At 49.8% G+C, this 17,559-nt stretch overlaps 1 protein-coding gene across 1 annotated transcript in view; it reads right to left on the bottom strand.

Moving 5' to 3' along the window:
• The window catches only part of LOC140403897 (suppressor of cytokine signaling 1-like), a 52,596-nt gene extending 36,061 nt beyond the window's left edge, over window positions 1-16,535 (bottom strand). Inside the window, exon 1 of the mRNA XM_072492119.1 lies at window positions 16,268-16,535. The gene's annotated coding sequence lies outside the window, so the exon portion shown is untranslated. The remainder of the gene's footprint in view (window positions 1-16,267) is intronic.
• Window positions 16,536-17,559: the final 1,024 nt, after the last annotated feature.

Here is a 17,559-nt window from a genome sequence, read left to right as displayed (position 1 = left end):
TGCACATTAGAGTGAGGCTTACTTCCTCAAAATGCAGATTTGCTAAAAAAGTGATATAATAATTAATAATCTTTATTGTTTACACTAATCTTTACATTAACACTGCAATTAAGTTACCTTGAAAAGCCCCTAGACGCCCCATTCCAGCGCCTGTTCGGGTACACAGAGGGAGAATTCAGAATGTCCAAATTACCTAACAAGCACATCTTTGGTCTGTAGGAGGAAACCGGAGCACCCGGAGCAAACCCACGCAGACACGGGGAGAACGTGCAGACTCCGCACAGACAGTGTCCCAAGCCGGGAATCGAACCCGGGACCCTGGCGCTGTGAAGCAACAGTGCTAACCACTCTGCTACCGTGCCGCCCATTGTGGGTGGGATTCACATCTCAACGTCTGGTGAGGTTGCATTGAATCTCACGAGGCGTTGCAAGCTGGGTCGACCCTGGGAATGGGGTCTCCCAAGCTTTCACCGGCCTCGCTGCGCCGCGGCGAGTTGCTTTCCCGCGCAGAGTGGCCGTAGGATCGCGTCCTTAATAAACTTAAAGATATTTACCGGAGTTTTTAAAAATGCAAGGGCAGTGTAAGACCCGTCACGCTTGCAGTACTCTACGCGAGAGTGGAGGTGGACTGTGATCGGGAATTAAATGGCAGCAACAAGAAACTCCGGCAGACAAACAAACGGCAGACAGCGCACCCGCCGCTCGCACTGTCTGCTGTACAAAATGCACCCCGGACGCAGTGGAAGTTCTGGCTTCCCAAACAGGGCCGACCAAGGACTTATAACAAACAATACTTTATTCACGAGCTGAGGAGCTACTCCACGCTTGTGCTCTTCCCCGCGCTCTGGGGAGAACGCCAGCACTCCCGCCACCCGACCCGGTCTGCGGCCGCATCATCACGTGACCACCTGGTCGGAAGACGCCGTCAGTTTTTTTTTTTAAATAAATTAAGACGACCCAATTTTTTTTCCCCCAATTAAAGGGGCAATTTAGCGTGGCCAATCCACCTACCCTGCACAGCTTTTTGGGTTGTGGGGACAGACACAGGGAGAATATTCAAACTCCACGCGGACAGTGACCCGGGGCCGGGATCGAACCTGGGTCCTCAGTGCCGTGAGGCAGCAGTGCTAGCCATTGTGCCACTGTACAGCCTTGTAATCGAGGGAAACTTAAGTCCCAAATTAAAGGGCAGGTCGAAGAGCGCCCCAAACTTGGTACCAACATACGGAGAGTTTCAAACAGTGACTGGAAGACTCCAGCAGGATGCCAGGAAACACAGGACCAGAGGGAGCTCGGGATGCATGGCCAAAGGTCCCAGAGGGCAGCAGGACAGGTGGATAAAGTGGTTTAGACGGGATATGGGATACTTGCCGTTATTAACCGAGGCACAGAATATAAGAGCAGGGAGGGTTTGATGGAGCTGTGTAAAATGCTGGTTAGGCCACAGCGAGAGTACTGTGTGCTGTTCTCGTCGCCACACTATATGAAGGATGTGATTGCACTGGAGAGGGTGCAGAGGAGATTCACCAGGATGTTGCCCTGGGCTGGAGCATTTCAGCTATGAAGAGAAGCTGGATAGGCTGGGGCTGTTTTCCCGGGAGCAGAGAAGGTTGGGGGGGGGGGGGGGGGGGGACCTGATTGAGGGGTGTTAAGATTATGAGGTAGATCGGGAGGAACGTCTTCCTATCTGGGGTCAATAACCAGGGGGCAGGATATTGAGAGGGAATTTGAGAAAAAGCTTTTTCACCCAGGGGGTGGTGGGAATCTGGAACCCGCTGCCGGAAAGTGAGACAAAGGCGGGACACCTCAAAATTTAAGACGCACTGAGATGAGCACGGAACACCCCAGCCCGCATGGCCCAAGTGCTGGTGAATGGGATTAGTATAGATCGGAGTTTATGCCTGGACAATGGGCCTCATTCTGTGCTGTAAAAGTCTGTGGCACTGCGATGGTGTCAGTGAATGATTCTAAACGCGAGTGGATGTGAGCGCAAAATCGGAACCATATGCACCTCACAGCGGAAACCCCCAACCAAAATTATCCACACCAGTTTAGAAAATAAAAAGTGCCGTTTCAACGAATTCTAAGAACAGCCTGAACTCAGAAGTTGCCTTTAGGTCTGTGCCTGTCCCTCTGAATCCAGGCCAGCCCAGACAGAGTTTGCAGAACACAGATTCTGCCCGTGGCCTCCAGGATTGGACGAACGAGGCGCGAGAGCAGAGGATCGCTTCACTATGCTGTTTCGATCTTGCACGGTGTTGCTCTTCCAAGATATTAATCATAGAATTTACAGTGCAGAAGGAGGCCATTTGGCCCATCGAGTCTGCACCGGCTCTTGGAAAGAACACCCCACTTAAGCCCACACCTCCACCATATCCCCATAACCCAGTAACCCCACCCACCTTTTTGGACACTTAAGGGCAATTGATCATGGCCAATCCACCTAACCTGCACATCTTTGGACTGTGGGAGGAACCCAGAGCACGAATGCAGGCACGGGGAGAATGTGCAGACTCCGCCCAGACTGTGACCCAAGCCGGGAATCGAACCCGAGACCCTGGAGCTGTGAAGCAACAGTGCTAACCACTGTGCTACCATGCCGCCTCGTGGGTTCAGAGTTTCACAGGGGCTGCTGTTCCACCGTCGGGAGGGTTCCACCACCCTCCGAGTGAAAATGTTTCCCTTCCATCCCCCTCGAAACCTGTGCCCCCCCCCCCAATGCTACAGGAGTACAGGAGCGAGAAACAGGGCTAGAGTCACCCACAGCGAGGTCATGAATGGCGAATGAGGCCACAGCTTTCGAAGGCCAAGGAGTCACTCCTCAATGTGGTGATCAAGGACGGGAGTAACACAAGACCGTGACCACCAAAAATCAATCAGTGCTCCTCATCTGCCCCTTCCGCTATTTCCTATTTACCTCACATCCTCAGAGGTTCCAACACCCAGGAAACTCAAGTTACTGCCCCTCCGATGAGGGACAGATAGGAAGGAACCTTTCCTCTTAGTAGAGGGGTCAATAACCAGCATGGTAGCATAGTGGTTAGCACAATTGCTTCACAGCTCCAAAGTCGCAGGTTCATTTCCCGGCTTGGGTCACTGTCTGTGCGGAGTCTGCACGTTCTCCCCATGTCTGCGTGGGTTTCCTCCGGGTGCTCCGGTTTCCTCCCACAGTTCAAAGATGTGCAGGTTAGGTGGATTGGCCATGGTAAATTGCCCTTAGCGTCCAAAATTACCCTTAGTGTTGGGTGGGGTTACTTGGTTATGGGGATAGGGTGGAGGTGTGGACCTTGGGTAGGGTGCTCTTTCCAAGAGCCGGTGCAGACTCGATGGGCCGAATGGCCTCCTTCTGCACTGTAAATTCTATGATTCTATGAACCAAGGGGCATAGATTGAAGACAAGGGGCAGGAGATTTGCTGGGTGATGGGGGTAGGGTGGAGAGGTAGGCTCAAGTGCAGTGCTCTTTACAGGGGCGGGTGCAGAACTCGATGGGCCGAATGGACTCCTTCTGCACTGTATTGTATGATCTATAATCTTATTGAATGGTGGATCAGGCTCGAGGGGCCTAGCCCAGTTTCTAAGTCGCATCAACCTCCATCTCAGGGGGCCGCAAGACTGAAACTGGGACTCGTTCGCTAACCCTGACCCCATGAATAAGATTAAACACATTTAATACACGCCGAATATTTCATAACGAGTTAGAGAAAATGCTTAATCATCAGCCATATTGGCTGGTTTGGGGTTGTCCTTCTGTCCACTGTGTCAATATACGAATACCTCAATAAAATATTTTTCAAAAAAAAAAAGAAAATGCTTGGTTATTCTTATATTAATGGAACGGTCATTGACTTCAAATGGTAAAAACAAAATAAATATTTACACTTTGGACACAGAGGGAGCGCACGGCTCTCACAGTCAATGTTGTGAGCAATCAGCACGCTCCTCGCTTTACCTGCGAATCTCTTCAGCCATACCGGCAGGAAAAAAAAACTACCCGGACGGGAAACAGCAGAATGTGGCGACCCGCGCATGGACAGCGGTCAACAAAATGTCTTGTGGGGCCGCACTCAGAATCCAGATTCACAGCTCCAGGGTCCCAGGTTCGATTCCGGCTTGGGTCACTGTCTGTGTGGAGTCTGCACGTTCTCCCCGTGTGTGCGTGGGTTTCCTCCGGGTGCTCCGGTTTCCTCCCACAGTCCAAAGATGTGCAGGTTAGGTGGATTGGCCGTGATAAATTGCCCTTAGTGTCCAAAATTACCCTTAGTGTTGGGTGGGATTACTGGGTTATGGAGATAGGGTGCAGGCTGCCAACCACTGCACCAAGCGGTCGGCCCCTGTTTTGTACGAATCTCTGGGCAGGATTTACCGTGAAACCCTCTGCGAAGCAAGGTAGCCTGCTATTGGTGTCGGCGGCGGGATCTTCCAGCCCGGATTTTCCGGCTGAACGCATCCCTCGCTGCCGGAAAACCTGCGGCGATGGCAGGGGAGGGGGGGGGGGACGAACACAATAGGCGGGGTGCATAATGAGTGACCAACACACCGCCCCACGAAGTGTATCCTCTACACGGATACCGAGGGGTCTTGGGTGTTGTTGATCCATTCTGTCCCTGAACCATGGTCGGCGCAGGCTTGGAGGGCCGAAGGGCCTGTTCCTGTGCTGTACTGTTCTTTGTTCCTTGAACCAGGTCGAGAGGGGAGACCCTGAGGTGGCACGTGGCTCCTGAAACGGGGTGGAGTGGGGGGGGGGGCGTACTGAATAAATCAACCTCTCCAGGGAGGAGAGGAGGAAGCAAGAGCAGACCTATAATCTGCAGGCTTTTCCACATGAAAACATTTGGTTTAAAAACATCTTGTGTTCTTGGATCGGTTCCACTTTTTACTTTTAGCAGCAACGGGAATTCCTGATAATATCGGGAATCCTTCCCAAAAATTGCTTCCTCAGCCAAAAAAACTCACATAAAGAGGTTACGTTAATTGCCTTTGAAATATGTTAGAAATATGCGAGCGTTGTGGCTGACACAATGAGTACAGTTTGGAGAGGGTACAGGGGAGGTTCACCAAGACGTTGCCTGGTCTGGAGGGTATTAGCTAGGAGGAGAGGTTGGATAAACTCGGCTTGTTTTCACTGGAATGACGGGGGTCGAGGGGGTTGACCTGATAGAGGTTTACAAAATTATGAATGGCATGGACAGAGCGGATAGTCAGGCGCTTTTTCCCCAGGGTAGAAAATTCAATTACTCGGGGACGTAGGTTTAAGGTGCGAGGGGCAAAGTTTAGAGATGAGCGAGGGAAGATTCTCTTTACACAAGAGAGTAGTGGGTGCCTGGAACTCGCTGCCGGAGGAGGGTGGTGGAAGCAGATACGATAGCAGCGTTGAAGAGGCATCTTGCTTGACAAATGGATGGAAAGAGAGGGATACAGACTCCGGAAGTGTAGAAGGTTTTAGATTAGACAGGCATTATGATTAGCGCAGGCTGGGAGGGCCGAAGGGCCGGTACCTGTGCTGTACTGTTGTGTAGGTGGCTCTCAACACCGCGGTGGGACTTGCTGTTGGAGGCTCACTTCTTTTTTGGGTGATTCCTTGGTGTATTTTGACAGGTTCCCTGCACAAACCCTGCAGGTTGTTGGATCTGTATTACCGCTGCCTCCATTAAATACCGTACACTGGCAGCTCTGGGTCTCGTACGGAAATGTGCCTTACTCTCCAATTAATTACACCCAACAGTCTTGTTTCGAGGTAATCTCGATCTGCAGCACAGTTGGTATTGTTTCGCTGTTAAAACAGAAGAGTGTTTGATGTGGCCTCTCCCTTTAAGGGCCTTTTCTCTGTGGAGAAACGGTTTAAGTAAGAAACTCGTAGGAATCCATCGCAAGGTAATTGGGGTGAAAAGTATTCGCAAGTTGGGCAGTTACCTGTAAATGCAGTGAGATCAGATTAACAAAAGCAGAATAACCAGCAAAAAAAAAAAAAAAAAAAAAAAAAAAAAAACTTTTTTCCCCCCACTTTCTTTTAAAAAAACACACTTTGAAATCCTACAGATAATGCTGACTGAAAGACAGGTCACATGTGGTTCTACTCAAGGTGTTCTGGGTATGGACGTCAAGGCCATTGGTCAAGTCTTCCCTGTTGGGCTATCATTTAAGCGGGCTCCACATCAAGCGTGACTGACCAGGAATCTCTCCCGCTCTTACCGCCAGCCATTGGAAGGACTTTGCAGGTTGACACACTCAACCTGTCCGCCAGCATTAGGAACGTGCCTCCCTTGGCCATCTGGTCCTGGGGGAGGGACTCAAACGCCAGACAGGCTCCCAACTCAGAGGCAGGGATGTCACCCACTGCGCCACTAGGCCTCCAAGAGAGTCAAGTAAAAGACCATGAACCAGTGTACCACAAACCACAATCCGTTGTTGCTGGGGTACCAAAGCCCTGCTCATGGGTGCGTGAGAAAATAGCCCTTTCCCATTTTATTCTTTCCGACTAATGTGCCTTGGAGTAAGCTCTTATGCATTACAGACATTATACAGCATTAACAAAATTCACAGGAAGAGGCCTGATTCAGAGAATTTCATAGAATTTACAGTGCAGAAGGAGGCCATTCGGCCCATCGAGTCTGCACCAGCTCTTTGAAAGAACACCCTACCCAAGCCCACATCTCCACCTTATCCCCATAACCCAGTAACCCACCCAACACTAAGGGCAATTTTGAACACCAAGGGCAATTTGTCGTGGCCAATCCACCTAACCTGCACATCTTTGGACTGTGGGAGGAAACCGGAGCACCCGGAGGAAACCCACGCAGACACGGGGAGAACGTGCAGACTCCGCACAGACAGTGACCCAAGCCGGGAATCGAACCTGGGACCCTGGAGCTGTGAAGCAATTGTGCTAACCACCATGCTACCGTGCTGCCCAAATTAGTCTATGTGAGGCTTCTTTATCTCACATTATCAAGATATCTTTCAACTCCTTTCTTCCTCCATGTATCGATCTTGTTTTCCCTTACATGCATTACACTATTTGCCTCAGCAACCCCCGGGCTAATTCTCCAAGGGACACGGGTTCAAATCCCACCAGGGCAGCTGGTTGAAATTTAAATTGAATGAATAAAAACCTGGAATATAAAGCTACTCTCAGTAATGGTGACCATAAAACTATCACGGATTGTTGTCAGAAGCCCATCTGGTTCCCTAATGCCCCTTTAGGGAAGGAAATCTGCCAACTTTACCCGGTCCGGCCTACATGTGACTCCAGACCCACAGCAATGCGGTCAGTTCTTAACTGCCCTCTCTGAAACGGCCTAACAAACTGCTCAGGTCCAGGGCAATTAGTGATGGGTAACAAATGCCTGCCCAATCAGCGAGGCCCGCAGCCCGTGCATGGATAGAAATAAAATTATTACGACAACCTGAAGTTTGACATGCCGATTATTCGGAGGAAAGACATTTATCCTGAATTGCACGTACGATTTATTAACACCTCTCTTATAGAATCTCTACAGTGCAGAAGGAGGCCATTCAGCCCATCGAGTCTGCATCTACCCTCCGAAAGAGCATCCTACCTAGCCCCACTCCCACCCTATTCCTGTAACTCCACCTAACCTTTGGACACAAAGGGGCAATTTATCATGGCCAATCCACCTAACCTGCACATCTTCGGACTGCGGGAGGAAACCCACGTAGACACGGGGAGAACGTGCAAACGCCACACAGACAGTTGATGTGTTGGGTGTTCTGGGTCACATACAGGTCACCAACACTTGAAGTAGTGCAACACTACTTTATTAAAAGGTTAACTATTTAAACATACTTGAACTGTGGGTAAATACGATACTAGCTTTAACTAAAGACCTTTGCCTTGTCCTAACCAGTTGATGCACTCAGCACATTGTGAATGTCTGTGTTGCAGGCTGTGAGCTCTGTGCTCCTAGCTAGCTGCTACTTGAAAGAGCGGGAACTCTGATGCCCCCTGTCTTTATAGTGCGTGTGCTCTCACTGGTGATTGGCTGCGGTGTTGTGTATGTTGATTGGTCCCACTGTGACCAGTCTGCACCATGACATACTGTTGTACATTATGGCAACAGTGACCCGAGGCCGGAATCGAACCCGGGTACCTGACGCTGTGAGGTCAACTTTGGCCAGACCAGACGGCCCCCGCCCGTGGGAAAGGCCTCCCACGGGGATCACCCCTCGGCATCAACGTTCCTTACCCTTGTGAGGAAGTAGGAGAGACAGGAGCTGCTCAACTTGTGTCACTAACAGCCAGGGGATAATCAACACAGCAGTCGTGTTACTGGACTGATAATCCAGGGAACCCAAATTCAGCAACAAAAACAGAAAACGCCGGACAATCTCAGCAGGTCAGACAGCATCTGTGGAGGGAGAAGGCTCCACCAGCCTCAAAACATCAGCTCCCTTCTCTGTCCACAGATTCGCTGCATTCGCTGTATTTGTTTTAAAATTCCAGCACCCGCAGTCATTTGCTTTTATCTTCAATGTAAATTCAGCTTCCACCCATTCGACTTGGTGAGAACACAAATTCGGTTTTAAAAACTAATTTAGGAACTTAGAAAAAAAAAAGCCGGGAGCAGTAAAATGTGATCGCGGAGCGGCTGATTTCAATTAAAGTTCAAACGGGTTCGCGATCGCCGTTTGGCGCGCAGCAAATAACCACGGAAAGGTCAACCCCGTGAGATTTTGGCAGCATTAATTCCTGCGCACTACCTCATGTGAGTTTCAATTCCTCCACTGACCCAGTTCTCCAGGCTGAGGTTACACACACAGCAATGATGGCTCCACTCCCAGCCACCGAACTGTGAAGCACAATAATCTGACGACATTCGGTCACCTCGAGGGGAAAGGCCCCCAAAAGCATTCAAATTGCCTCCGTTTACCTCTGGGGGTGCAAATTTGGGATGAGTGCCAGGAAACTGTAACCGTTTCCCTGTTGTGTTCGCCTGGACTATTTACACCCTGGGACAGACTGTTACATTCTGGGAATGTGAAGGATAATCTTCCAGCTCTGCTTCACACAATACCGTCCAAGTCCCAGACAGAATCACGCTCGCCAGTCGCATCAATCTCACACCGCCTTTGCAACTTGCGCCATTGGGGATCGAAGTGGTGGTTGGTCAGGCCGCCATCACGCAAGGCGAACGGACAACTTCTTCTCCTCTGACCGGCACTTTTGCTGCCAAGTCGCAGAGAGCAAAACAAGAGCAGTGCGGTTAGCATTGCCGCCTCACAGAGCCAGGACCCGGGTTCAATTCCGGCCTCCGGTGACTGTCTGCGTGGAGTTTGCACGTGCTCCCCGTACCCGCGTGGGTTTCCTCCGGGTGCCACAAGAGTCACATGTACAGCGCAGAAAAGGCCCTCCGGCCCATCTCATCTGCACCAACAATACCTACATCCAATCCCGCGCTAATCCCACTCACCAGCACTTGTCCCAGGCCCTTGAATGTGACAGTGGTTCAAGAGCTCATCTAAGTGCTGTTTAAAGGTTGTGAGGTTTCCAGCCCGCACTATCTTCCCAGGCAGCGCATTCCAGGTTCCCACCGCCCTCAGTGAAAAAAACCTTTCCTCAAATCCCCTCAGAATCTCCTGCCCCTCACCCTGAAACTATGTCCCCTTGTGAATGACCCCTCAACCAAGGGGAACAGCTGCTTCCTATTCACCCTGTCCAAACCCCTCAATCTTATACACCTCAATCATATCCCACCTCAGCCTTGGTAGGGTGCTCTTTCAGGGGTGGGCACAAACTCGATGGGCTGACTGGCCTCATTCTGCATTGTAGCAATTCCATGATTTCTTATTTATAACGGTGGATTTTCATAAAAGTGAGGAAAGTTGGTAAATGGAATTGTTCCTGCTTTTTGCTCCGCACACGGCCCCTACCCACCCATGTCAATATTTATTTTCACAGTTTCACTCTATTAAGCGTACCAGATATACCGACAGTTCCAGAGTACTTCTCCCAAGTGACTATTCTATCGAGGTATGTGCCTAGTCAGTGAGCATCAGTAACAGCGCCCCCTTGTGATTATCGCGCAGGAGCCGGGATCACGGGAAAAGCAATCCCGGCGGATTCCGTGATCCACAACAACTTGGGTTGTAGGACTGAAATAAACCCAAGGACCACCTTCCGGGAACAAAACCCAGGAATGTCCGATCGTTATGACTCAGTAACAGCATCAGACTGAGGAGGTGGTGGCATGGTAATATTGTCACTGGACTAGTAATCTAGAGACCCAGGAAATGCTCTGGGCACCGGGGTACAAATCCCACCACGGCAGATGGTGGAATTTGAGTTCAATACAAAGTCTGGAATTAAGAATCTAATGGATGACCATGAAACCATTGTCGTAAAAAAAACATCTGGTTCACTAATGTCCTTTAAGGAAGGAAATCTGCCGTCCTTACCCGGTCTGGCCTACATGTGACTCCAGGCCGACAGCAATGAGGTTGACTCTTAAATGCCCCTATGAAATGGCCAAGCAAGCTCCTCAATTCCAGGGCAATTAGGGACGGGTAACAAATTCTGGCCCATCTGCCAGAGCCACGTCCCATGAACAATTTTATTTTTTTTAATGGTGAATTCTGGGATATAGGGCTGGAGAAGATTACGAGACCGTACAGAGGAAGTGGTAATTTATCGAACGTTGGCAGAGAGCGAGGCAGGGATGGGCAGACAGGGGGTGGGCCTGAATTCCAGCCCAGCTACGTTGAGTGGGCGTCGGGTAGAGCTGGAGAACGAGGCAGAGGGAGAAGTGATGGCTGAAGGGGTATGACCCCTTTTTAAGATGACGGCCATGTACTCATGGATCATGGAACAGATCAGTGCGTCACCAAATTAGCATTGGGCCAGAGGCCCATTGAGAAACGCACTGGTGGGATAATAGGACACGTGGTAGGGACAACATTCTTTCACTGTGGCAAAATATTGGATCCATCCCTTGGGGTCAGGGGAGGTCAAAGGGACAGCAAACAAAATGCAAACAGAGGTCAACGGAAAGTTGGACCCGTGGTCATTCGGCGAACAGGCCGTTGGGATAATGTGGTAGTTGAACCCGACAGACGCTGGTTTACTAAGTGTTTCGGGTTAAGCTTAAAAGTGCCAAATCATCTCTCTCTCAGGCTGCACGATGCCCGCAAAGCTGCAAGGCAAACAACTGGTCTCAAGTGAATTCATATCAATTCTCACACATCGGTGATGCCATGAGTTCCTGGAACTTGAGACTTGTTTACTTTGCGAGTGCAATTCATGGAACGAGAACGAGCCCCCATGTTTGAGCTTGGCTGTGCCCCCGCGATTCAAGACCATCTGCCGCCCCGAGGTTTTTATCCCTGATCGGTGAGAGCCATGCGAAGGGATGCAACAATTAGCTCTAGCTCCCTGTGCGGAGAGAGAGGGATCAGTCACAATTCCCTGGGCTCCCTTACTCAAAGTTCCTTATGGGCACTATCCAGTCACGCTGACCTCCTGGCCCTGTGTCAGGCAGCCTGGGTACAAATACCATGCAGCATCGCACATGAATCATCATACAATCTACAGTGCAGAAGGGGGCCATTCAGCCCATCGAGTCTGTCCCGGCCCTTGGAAAGAGCACCCTACTTAAGCCCACACGTTCAACCTATCCCCATAACCCAGTAACCCCGCCCAACCTTTTTTTTTTGGACACCAAGGGCAATTTAGCACGGCCAATCCACCTAACCTGCACACCTTTGGACGTGTGGGAGGAAACGGGAGCACCCGGAGGAAACCCACGCAGACACGGGGAGAACGTGCAGACTCCGCACAGGCAGTGAACCGAGCCGGGAATCGAACCCTGGAGCTGTGAAGCAACAGTGCTAACCACCAGTTAGAAAGTACTCTGGGGCTACCTGGAGGCTATTGCAGGACAACACCTCCAGGAGGATGAAAAATCTCCAGATACATCAGCGCACACTGAGTCGGGGAACCACACAGCCCAGGAACCCGATCGGAGATAAACATGGGAGCAAAGGTTTCTAGAATACAATCCCGATCAAAATAAACCAGGGATCACTTTGAATTTGGGTATAAAGTGGCTGGGGTTGTACACATCCCAGTTTTCACTTCTATTGAAGGCTGATCTATTAGCCAACAGTAAGTGGCTTTGAACACACGTAACAAAGAAAAGACCTGTTTAGTCACTGCGAAAGGAGTTAATTATTTTGCCGAAAAGAAAATGTCTCTTACATCCCAAGCAAACTCTGGCATTACTGGTTCAAACCAGCACAAAGCCCAGGGTTTATTAAAGAATTTACAGTGCAGAAGGAGGCCATTCGGCCCATCGAGTCTGCACCAACGCTTGGAAAGAGCACCACACTTACACCCGTGCTTCCACCCTATCCCTGTAACCCAGTAACCCACCTAACCTTTTTGGACACTAAGGGCAAGTTATCACGGCCAATCCACCCAACCTGCACATTTAACCTGGACTGTGGGAGGAAACCGGAGCGCCCGGAGGAAACCCACGCAGACACGGGGAGAACGTGCAGACTCCGCACAGACAGTGACCCAGGGGGGAATCGAACCTGGGACCCTGGAGCTGTGAAGCAACTGCGCTAACCACTGTGCCGCCCTCACATCCAGGTCCCAGGATCGATTCCTTGCTTAAAACAGAGATAAAAGAATGACAGTAACTGGGGACGCACTAAACATTATCTCACCCTTCAAAAATGTCCTCCGGTGGTGATTAGTGGCTGGAATTCGGCCAGTCCACTCACCTGACCCCTCCTCCCCCTCCCCTCTCCTTGTCAGCTCTTTCTAAAAACAGGTTTAAGATATAGAGTTTCATCCCAAGATGCCCAGATCCCAGCGGTTCACAGAGGCAACCGACACTTGTGTGTTTGACACCAAGTGTCTTTTTGTCCCAGGGGCTGGTCAGTATTCACGAGGGTCTGGCAGCATTTACTGGGGATCCAGGAATGGCGGCACGGTAGCACAGTGGTTAGCACTATTGCTGTAGGTTCAATTCCCGGCTTGGGTCGCTGCCTGCGCGAAGTCTGCACGTTCTCCCTGTGCCTGCGTGGGTTTCCTCCCACAAGTCCCGAAAGACGTGCCTGTTAGGTGAATTGGACATTCTGAATTCTCCCTCTGTGTACCCGAACAGGCGCCGGAGTGTGGCGACGAGGGGATTTTCACAGTAACTTCATTGCAGTGTTATTGTAAGCCTACCTGTGACACTAATAAAGATTATTTTAATAGAAAGTGGTTTTTTAAATTCATTGATGGGACGTGGGCGTCGCAGGCTGGGCCAGCAATTATTGCCCATCCCCAATTGCCCTTGAGGGGGTAGTTAAGAGTCAACTACATTGCCATGGGTCTGGAGTCACATGTAGGCCAGACCCAGTAAGGACGGCAGATTTCCTTCCTTAAAGTGACATTAGTGAACCAGATGGGTTTTTACAACAATTGACAGGTCATTGTTAAGAGTTTTAATTCCAGATTTTTATCATTCAAATTCCACCATCAGCCGTGGTGGAATTTGAAGCCAGGACTCAAGAGCATTATCCTGGGTCTCTGGGTTACTAACCCAGTGACAAAACCACTACGCCACAGCCTCCACAGAATCCTCAGGTGCAGGGGGCGGCCATTCGGCCTATCGAGCCTGCACCGACCCTCAAAAGGAACACTCCACGTGGGCCCACTCCCCGAAACCCCACCTAATCTCCTACAAATAGATTCCTGCTTCGGACAAATAGTTTTCCTTCGCACATACGAAACAGTCTTCACAGCACCACGGGATGTGGAAGCTGACAAGGAGAGGCAGACGATACAAGAGCAAAGAAGTTAAGATGAACCTGCAGCCTCCGTTGGGGTATTGCATCCAATTCTGGCCACCGCACTCTACGAGTGGCGTGAAGACCTTTACAGAGGGACAGTAAAGACTAACGAGGATAGGTTTCAGGGTCGGGGGATTTTAGCCACGTGGAGAGATTACAGAAGCGGGGAAGGTTTGCCTTGAAGAAGAGAGAGGAGATTTGAGCAAGGTGTTCAAAGCCCTGCAGAATCTCAAAGGCAGCACGGTGGCACAGTGGGTTAGCCCTGCAGCCTCTCGGCACCGAGGTCCCAGGTTCGATCCTGGCTCTGGGTCACTGGCGTGTGGAGTTTGCACATTCTCCCTGTGTCTGCGTGGGTTTCGCCCCCACAACTCAAAAGATGTGCAGGGTAGGTGGATTGGCCACGCTAAATTGCCCCTTAATTGGAAAAAGTGAATTGGGTATTCTAAATTCCTGGAATCTCTGGGATGGGGAGAAGGTTTGAGAACGGTCCCAAAAGGAGAAACGATCCTATTTCCCAGTTTTTAAACTGTTGTTCCATTTTAAGGTATACAAGACCTGTATTCTGATGTCCCATTGTTCTTGGGTGCTTTTCCTTTTGGGGCAGGATTTAAGGTGCTTGACAAAAGAACCAAAAGACGAGGAGACTGGGGGGGGGGGGGGAAATGAGTGGTTAGGACCTGGAATTCCCAGCCCCCGAGGGTGGGGGAGGGGCAGGTTCAATCATCATTTTTGAGGGTATTGGTTAAGCACCAAAATAGGAAGAATATAAAACCGCGCGCGTGGGGAGAAAGGCTCCGGGAGTGTGCCTAACTCAGTTGGCCTTGCAGAGCAGCCATCAACAGCATGATGGGCCAAAACACCTCATTCCTTGTTGTAATCGTTCTCCGAAAATGGTGGGAATACGAAGAATGTGGGTTTGATTCCCGTCTCCACGGTCTGTGTGGAGTTTGTACGTTCTCCTCGTGTCTCCAGGAGCCGCCCCAGTTTCCTCCCACAATCCAAAGATGTGCGGGTTAGGGGTGAATTGGACATGCTAAAATTGTCCAACAAGTGTCCAAACACATGCAGGTTAGGTGCGGTTACAGGACGGGTGAGTGGGCCTTGGTAGGATGCTCTCTCAGAGGGTTGGTGTAGACATGATAGGCGGAATGGCCACTTTCTGCACTGTGGGAATTCTATGAAAACATTCTATGAAATGTGTGACAGTGTCTACAAAAATAGGAAGGAGGGGTTAACATTTCAGTGGGAAACCCTTTGCCAGAGTTGGAGGTTAAACTGGACAATGAGGATTCACATATCTTCAAGTTCTGAAGGCGACTGCAACATGCGAAGAGTCATGGAGGACGTCTCTACTGCCTACAGACCTCCTGAGGATAACTTCCACACCCCCAGAATTTTCTGTTTTTTTTGATTCTCCATTTATATTTATTTAACATGTACAAAAACATTAACCTGTCCTTTTTATTTCAGGGTGCCAAGTTGCTGCGGCCAGTATTTGAAGTATAATCTCCTCATCTGCACGCACAAAATAAAATTTTCCCTGGGACTTGTCAAAATAATTAGAGGCTCCTTTAGTTCTGTCTGCTTCATCTAAATAAGAGTGCATATGCTCAGTTAAATCAGCAGTCAGATCACAGCAATTGAAACAGTACCTCTAGTGCACATGAGGTTCTAAATCTTTCTTTACCCGAGCTTTAATGCAAAGGGGGAAAAAAATAAGCGCACCGAATTAAATTCTAGAATTGTTTCACCCTTATCTAATGTCAGAAACTATGGATAATTCGCAAGAAATGAGTTTGAACTCACACCAGCATCGTATAAAGTTAAAAGCCTTTTTTTAAAAAACAAAAATGTTTAAACAAAACAGTTTAACAAAAACGTATTTTAAACCGTTTTTTTTAAAGTTTTAAAAGTTCTTTCACCCAAAAAAGTTTTAAAAGTTTTTTAACCCCAAAAGTATTTTTTTACAAGTTTTAACAAAGTTTTTTAACCCCCAAAAAAGTTAACAAAAAGTTTTTTAACCCCCCCCAAAAGTTAGCAAAGTTTTTTAAACCTAAAAAGTATTTTTTACAAGTTTTAACAAAAAGTTTTTTAACCCCCAAAGAAGTTAACAAAAAGTTTTTTAAACCTAAAAAAGTATTTTTTTTACAAGTTAACAAAGTTTTTTAACCAATAAAGTTAACAAAGTTTTTTAACCCAAAAACGTTGCTTTTTAAACCTAAAAAAGCATTTTTTAACCAAGTTTTGTTAACCCAAATAAATTTAACAAAAAGTATTTTAACCCCCAAAAAGTACTTTTTTAACCCCAAAAAAAGTTTGTTTTCTAAACAAAACGTTTTCCAAACAAACCTGTTTCCAACCAAAACGTTTTTCCAAACAAAGGAATTTTTTAAACAAAGGTTTTTTTTTAAAAACAAAATCGTCACTTTTTGATGTGTCTGTTTAATTTAAGAGAAGTTTACTCACCCCACTCATGAACTCATGTTGCTCCTTTCTCACACCCGGTCTAGGTTCAGTGCACCAACAAGAGAAAAGTTAGATATGGAGGTGGGTCATTGGAGTGCTGGAAGACTTGTCTGCACTGCCACCGCGGGGAGTCGAACCTGCAATCGCTTGGTGTTGGAGACGCGCTGGGTTGGCGGAGCATTGCCTCTTGTGTGTGCCCGGCTGGGAGTGCTGGAGCCCGGGCGGCGGGGCTGGGCTGAGCCCAGTAAGGGGGTGGGGGGAGGGAGATCGGCCTCTGCGCTCCCCACCCACATTGTGTCAGCCTCTGGTGCACCTCCCCCTCCACTTTGAGCTCTCCCTCATTTCACAGAACCCCCACCAGCGCCGGTTCTTTCCAGGAAATTTCAACCAGGGTTTCACTTTCATGCGCGTCACTCAGTGTGTGCACAAAATTAACCCTACAACCCGCGGAGGATTCCTGCACCAAGTGTGCAATGAGAAAGGTTGTGTTAAATAAACCTGCCTAATTTGGAAATGAAAGGTCCCACAGATCTTTGTGTATCACCAATCTGGGCTGGATTCTCCGATTTCCAGGCTATGTCCGGAAAAATGTGGGAAAAATCGGAGAGGCCCCAGCACCAATCCTCCACGCGGTGGGGGCATGCAGCGTAAAACGCACGGCATCCCCTGATATAAACGCCTGGAGATTTGCCGGGTCCTTGGCCGCGCAGGCACAGAGCGACGACCTGCAGCGGCCGTGCCGTACAACATGGCGACCGCCGCACGCAGACCCGTCCTGCCAGATAGTTCCCCCCTGGCCATCCCCCCCACCAGTACCCCCTCCCAGCCCTCACCGAAGCCCCCCTCCCCCCGGCCAGCAGCACGGCTCCCGCCCGACTGTTGGCGGCGCTGGACACAATCCGCAGCCGCCACGCCGTGTTCCCGCACGGCAGAGACCATGAGTCAACCGCGCCGTCGGGAACTCGGCCCATCGGGGGAGGGCCTTCCGGTGACGTCCTGAGGCCGTCCCAACGGCGTGCGGTGCGCTCCTCGATGACGCCCGTTTGGAGGGGGTGGAGCATCCGAAAACATGCGCCGCCCGTGATTCCATCGTAAAAAGCGATTCTCCGCCCGATCGGCAATTATATGGGGTGGGGGGCAGGGAGAATTTGTTGCCATCCCTAATTGCCCTTGGCTTGGTTGCAGCGGTGCAGGGTACAAACAACAATAAAAGCTGGTGACATCGACGGAATCGGAACATCCCGCTGCGGAGCTGTCGGCCAATGGACGGACTGCCTCTACCGCTGCAGAAC

Source organism: Scyliorhinus torazame, chromosome 29 (genome assembly GCF_047496885.1).
Source record: "Scyliorhinus torazame isolate Kashiwa2021f chromosome 29, sScyTor2.1, whole genome shotgun sequence".
NCBI lineage: Eukaryota > Metazoa > Chordata > Chondrichthyes > Carcharhiniformes > Scyliorhinidae > Scyliorhinus > Scyliorhinus torazame.
Note: the sequence above shows the minus strand (reverse complement) of the source record. Positions and strands in the feature narration are given on the sequence as shown.